The sequence below is a fragment of the Pongo abelii genome, chromosome 14 (genome assembly GCF_028885655.2).
Source record: "Pongo abelii isolate AG06213 chromosome 14, NHGRI_mPonAbe1-v2.0_pri, whole genome shotgun sequence".
Lineage (NCBI taxonomy): Eukaryota > Metazoa > Chordata > Mammalia > Primates > Hominidae > Pongo > Pongo abelii.
In genome coordinates, this window is record NC_071999.2 from 119,558,172 (window position 1) to 119,564,202 (window position 6,031).

Below are 6,031 nucleotides of genomic sequence, written 5' to 3' on the forward strand. Positions count from 1 at the left end.
ATGCATTTATGGTTCAGGCTGGGCGTGGTGGTTCACGCCTATAATCCCCACACGTTGGGAGGCTGAGGTGGGAAGATCACTTGAGCTCAGGAGTTCAAGACCAGCTCGTAATCCCAGCACTTTGAGAGGTTAAGGCAGGAGGTTCGCTTGAGCCCAGGAAATCAAGACCAGCCTGGGTAACACAACAAGACTCCGTCTCTACAAAAAGTTCAAAAAATTAGCCTTGTGTGGTAGCACGCACCTGTGGTCCCAGCTACTCAGGAGGCTGAGGATGGAGGATCACTTGAGCTCAGGAGTTCAAGGTTGCAGTGAGCCAAGATTGTGCCACTGCACTCCAGCCTAGGTGACACAGCAAGACCGTGTCTAAAAAAAAAAAGAAAAAAAAGAAAAGAAAACAGGAAAAAAAAAAAGAAAGAAAAGGAACAAAAAGCACTCCTTAAAACTTGGAAAGAAATGAAGTCAATGAACCTAACTGTAGAGAGAGTGGGTGGCACAAACACACAAAGAAGATGCCTTGAGTGACTTTTACACAGAGCACCGGCTGCTGCCCTGGGAGGACGTGCCCAAAAGACGAAAAAGAGCTGTGGACAGACCCTCAAGGCACCCAGCAGTCCTGGTGGTGACCTGAGTGCTGCGCCGCAAAGCTGTCACTCACAGATTGTAGGAAAGCAAATTATGGGACCCTTGTCAGGAGTCAAGATTGTCAGCGTAAGAAAACACAGATGCAAATACAGACATAAAAAAGAAGTTAGGCCGGGTGCAGTGGCTCACACCTGTAATCCCAGCACTTTGGGAGGCTGAGGCAGGAGGATCACCTAAGGTCGAGAGTTTGAGACAGGCCAAGCCAACATGGAGAAACCCCGTCTCTATTAAAAATACAAAAAAATTAGCCGGGCATGGTGGTGCATGTCTGTAATCACAGCTACTCGGGAGGCTGAGGCAGGAGAATCGCTTGAACCTGGGAGGTGGAGGTTGTGGTGAGCTGAGATCGCGCCATTGCACTCCAGCCTGGGCAACAAGAGTGAAACTCCATCTCAAAAAAAGATGTTAAAACTCCCTAATTTTCATTTGAATAGAAAATCCCAGTATAAAGTCCTGATTTTCTTAAATGTTCTGTCTTTCTTAGGTCTGTGTATGGAAAAGACCTAGAAGCTTGACAAACCAGTTGCTAAAATAGATTGTGATCTCAATGAAAGTTGATCAGAGAAATGGGGTCATTCTCGCCACCCAACTAAAACAGTCAAAGAGCCCAGGGAGAAAGCACTCAGGACACACAATGTTGCTCCAAAATGTAATTCTCTTCAAGCCTGGCAGCGAAAACTGCTGCTGTAACCTGAATCCAGTTCCATCCATGGCTGCTGAGACACCCGACAGCCCCAGAGGACAAACTTCCCCGTCCCCACTGCTGCCCCCACTGCTGCCCACGCCCACGGACCCTACCAGCTCCCCCAGAGCTTTACCAACAGCAGGGAACTTTCTCTCAAGACCTTCCTCCTTCTTATCAAACCCCGAATCTTCTCTTTCTTCTTCAAAGACACGCAGTTTGTGTGTATGCTCCTGTGAAATTGAATGAATCAAACATAAAGCCTTTGAAATTGTGAATTATCCCGAGTCTTGAGGGGAATGTGGCTACGCGGCCTAGGTCATGCCACATGCAGCTGCAACTTCTGCCTTTTTCTCTGTAAACAATAAAAACCAAATGGCACTGGAGATAAGACCCCCTCAGATCACTACCCCTCCTCATGGAGTCATAACGCAATCTTTCTTCAAATACAGAGATCCCTAACCAATGGAACCGCTGCGGCGTGTGCCCCTGGCCTCGTATGAGAACTGTGGTGATCCTGCTGGAGCTTCTGTCTCCGCCTGGTAAGTGAAACCTGAGCTTCTCCACTCGGAAACGCTGACCCCATTTGTCTGCAGTCAGTGCCTTCCCGGGTGGCCATCCTCAAACTCTGCGCTCAAATACACACTATAGGTAATCAGATTTTCTGAATCTCATTATTTGCGGTTGACACCTGAATTGCAATGCTTTCTTCCCAAATAAAACGTTAAATTTGGAGAGTCATCTCTACATTTTTATTTTGACTCTGACATCTCTAAAGACCATTTCTCATCAAAATAAACCAGGGCTTTATTTTTTTTCAGACAGAGTCTCACTCTGTTGCCCAGGCTGGCGTGCAATGGCATGATCTCAGCTCACTGCAACCTCTGCCTCCCAGGTTTCAAGTGATTCTCATGTCTCAGCCTCTGGAGTCGCTGGGATTACAGGCGCACGCCAACACAGCCCGCTAATTGTTGTATTTTCAGTAGAGACAGGGTTTCAACATGTTGGCCAGGCTGGTCTCAAACTCCTGTCTTCACGGGATCCTCCCACCTCAGCCTCCCCAAGTGCTGGGATTACAGGTGTGAGCCACTGCGCCCGGCCCAAACCAGGGCTTCTTGATGAAATCATGGATTCCAACTGTGACCTAGAAATGCCCAAGGTGAGTTTAGCCATAATGTTGGTAACTGGGCTGGACATCGTGGCTCCCATCTATAATCCCAGCATTTTGGGAGGCCAAGGCGGGATGGTCACTTGAGCCCAGGAGTTCACAACCAGCCTGAGCAACATAGCAAACCCTTTTATACAAAAGTAAAAATAAATTAGCCAGGTGTGACAGTGCGTGCCCGTAGTCGGAGCTGCTTGGGAGGCTGAGGTGGAACCGTCACTTGCACCCAGAAGGATGAGGCTGCAGTGCTGGGCAACCCAGCCTGCGCAACACAGTGAGACCCTACCTCTAAAAAACGTTTTTCAAGTAGTAACTGAAAGGCGGGTAATAGTGGTAGGCAATGCGGGGATCATTATATTATTCTACTTTTATGTAAAATATCCTTTAGAATTGTTATAAAAAGACTACTTATCTCAATTTTTACCTATCAACCACTACTTTATTTCAAATACTGAGCCATGTATCAGCTACCAAACCTCAGTTCTTGTGTCAGAAATTGCAGAAGAAAATTTGAGGAGCCTCTGTTTCTTGTGCCAAGGGGGAAGCCAGGCCTGTGGCCTGAGCCATGCAGCACGTGTGCAGCTTCAGCTTCTTGGGCTGGGCAGGCTGACAGGCGACCACACAGCCTCTTGTTCTTATTTTGTAAATGACTAGGAGAGAGCAGAGGCCAGACTTCCCTGCTTCCCATTACTGATCTTTGCTGTGGACCAGCCGCCTCCTTCCTTGTCCTGTGCACCTGTCCTCAGACTAGATGGCACAACCCCGTGACATACTCCGTGTGGAATGCCAAACATACCTTTCCCAATAGGAAACGACCACCTTGGCTAATCAAAGCACAGTAACTGTGCATTCACCCTCAGAGAGAAAGATGCTGGAATTGTGTTAAGTTTCCCTAAACTTCATCCATAGAAATGATCCCAAACTGCTACATTTCAGAACACCGACTTCCGTTCTTTGGAATCTGTGCTTCCTGGGCGGCCTGTCCTCAAACTTTCTGCTTGAATAATCTCTCTTTAAAGTAGATTCTGACTCTTGATTATTTTAGGTTGACAATGTCTTCAGGGAAATATATTCCACACTGAATTCCTAACTTAAAAAACAAAGAAAAGCTATAAAAAAGTGGAAAAAAAAGGTCAGGCACGGTGGCTCATGCCTGTATTCCCAGCACTTTGGGAAGCCAAGGAGGGTGGATCGCTTGAGGTCAGGAGTTCAAGAACAGCCTGGACAACATCGTGAAACCCTGTCTCTACTAAAAACACAAAAATTAGCTGAGCATGGTGGTGCATGCCTGCGATCCCAGCTAATTTTTTAAAAATTGGCCAGGTGTGATGGTGTGCACCGGTAGTCCCATCTACTTAGGACGCCGAGGTGGGAAGACCGCTTGAGGCTGCAGTGAGCCTTGATTCCAACACTGCACTCCAGCCCGGGAGACAGACAGAAATCCTGTCACAAAACAAAACAAAACAAAAAATAAAGAAAAGGGTGAAGAAAAGAAAAAGGAAAGAATGAGAAAAAGAAGAAAAAAAGAAAAAGAAAAGGAAGGAAGGGAGGGAGGGAGGGAGTAGGGCATCACTTTGTCTAAATAATTGTAACCACAAAAAAGTGGAGGCAGGTAAACTAAATAGATGAGTATGGCCAGAGCACGGGAAGCAGCAGGAAAGGAAGGAACAGACATGTATGGTTCGGACTAGATGAGTGTTTCTGAGCCTTTTTTTGATAAATGCCCTCCCTCCATTCTGATACACACTTCAGGACACAGTGTGGGAATCATGTCATGTCTGAACCTCCTTCAACCAAGATTTTGTCCAGCATTAGATTCTATTTTTGCATTGTTAAGCAGGTTTTTGTTTTGCACCACAAAACTGTAATATTCAGTATGCTTGTTCAACACCTCTCCTACTTTCTAAACCCTACTTCTAGCCTCCTTAAGAAGCAGTGGATGAGAGGAGTCCCCAAATTTAAACCTCCAGAGTTTTGCATAATTATCTCATTCCACTGCAGGGGAGAAAATATAATTTCTCTTCTTTCTCTATTAGTTGAGACATTCTCCTGAAAACAAAATTCAGAGCAACAGGAGAAACCAGCAGAAGTTTATTAGCACTTGCTGTACCCATCGTGTGAGAGGTCTCGGTTCAAAAGTACTTCTCTCTCAAGGCATGTTGTGAACAGCACAAGGTCAGACATAATCAGGTCCACACACGTGTATGTCTTTCCACAAGGTGGAAATATATTGATGCTATTTCAATTATAAAAGCCACGAGCTACGAGGAGTTGCCTCGAGACAATTCCCTTCAGTACTACTTGTTAACTTGGTAGAGCCATGGGCAGAGGCTCAAGCCACTCCACGAGTCAGTCAATACTGCAAATTATACATCACTGTGTACTTAAAATACAAACGTTATGGTTTAAACATTCCCCATCAAACAAAGTAACATTGGACATCAAGAGAAAGGGGATAGGAAAAGGGGTTAATGGATCAATCCAAGGAAAAGCAATGACGGGAACAAGGAGTGTATTCCGGCCTGATCCAGACAGAAGTCACTGTCTTCCAAGGAAGTCTTTGATGCGAGCAGATCCTTAGGCAACAGATGCAGGGTGCTAAGCACAAGTGACAGCAAGGTGGGGTCTATCAAAATGCCAGTGTTGAACTGGTCAAATCCCGCCCTTTTTAAGGTCACAGTCCTCTGGTGAGGACTCATAGTAAGAGTGCCTGGTCATGTCTTTATCTGGCTGAGTGCTGTCTCTATTAACTAGGTGCACATCCAGTCCCTGTTGCCATGATGCCTTTTGAAATGTAAGATTAAATCTTTTTCTAAGATGTAGGTACTTATGCGACAGGTGCTTTATACAAAGCAGTAGCGTAGGGGCCTTAATTAAATAGTATTTTAACAAAAAGCCATAAATCCTATACGGTGACAAGCCAAAAAACAGTGCATCTTCAGACTTCTAAAATGCAGGGGCCGGGCGCCGTGGCTCAGGCCTGTAATCTCAGCACTTTGGGAGGCCGAGGCGGGTGGATTGCTTGAGGTCAGGAGTTCGAGACCAGCCTGGCCAACTGCTGAAACCCCGTCTCTACTAAACATACAAAATCAGCCGGGCGTGGTGGCGCATGCCTGTAATTCCAGCTACTTGGGAGGCTGAGGCAAGAGAATCGCTTGAACCCGGGAGGCGGAGGTTACAGCGAGCTGAGATTGCGCCACTGCACTCCAGCCTGGGCGACAAAGCGAGACTCCGTCTCAAAAAAAAAACAAAAACAAAAACAAAAACAAAGTGCTCGACAGGAACTTTCTGTAAGCGGAAGAGTATCGCCATCGCACCTTCACCTTCACCTTGGGCAGCCGTCTTCCCTCAGCCTGCGATTAACGAGCGGAAGGCCGCACTGACCTATTTCAGATCCCTTATTTCCTTCCTAAAACCACTCAAGAGTTTCGGCACAGTGGCCGACCCGTGTGAGGAACTTGCTTCCCACTCACCAAAAGACAAACGCTTCGCCCATCCCTGGCCGCGCACCCGGCCGGTCACCCGCGCTGCCACCCCGACCA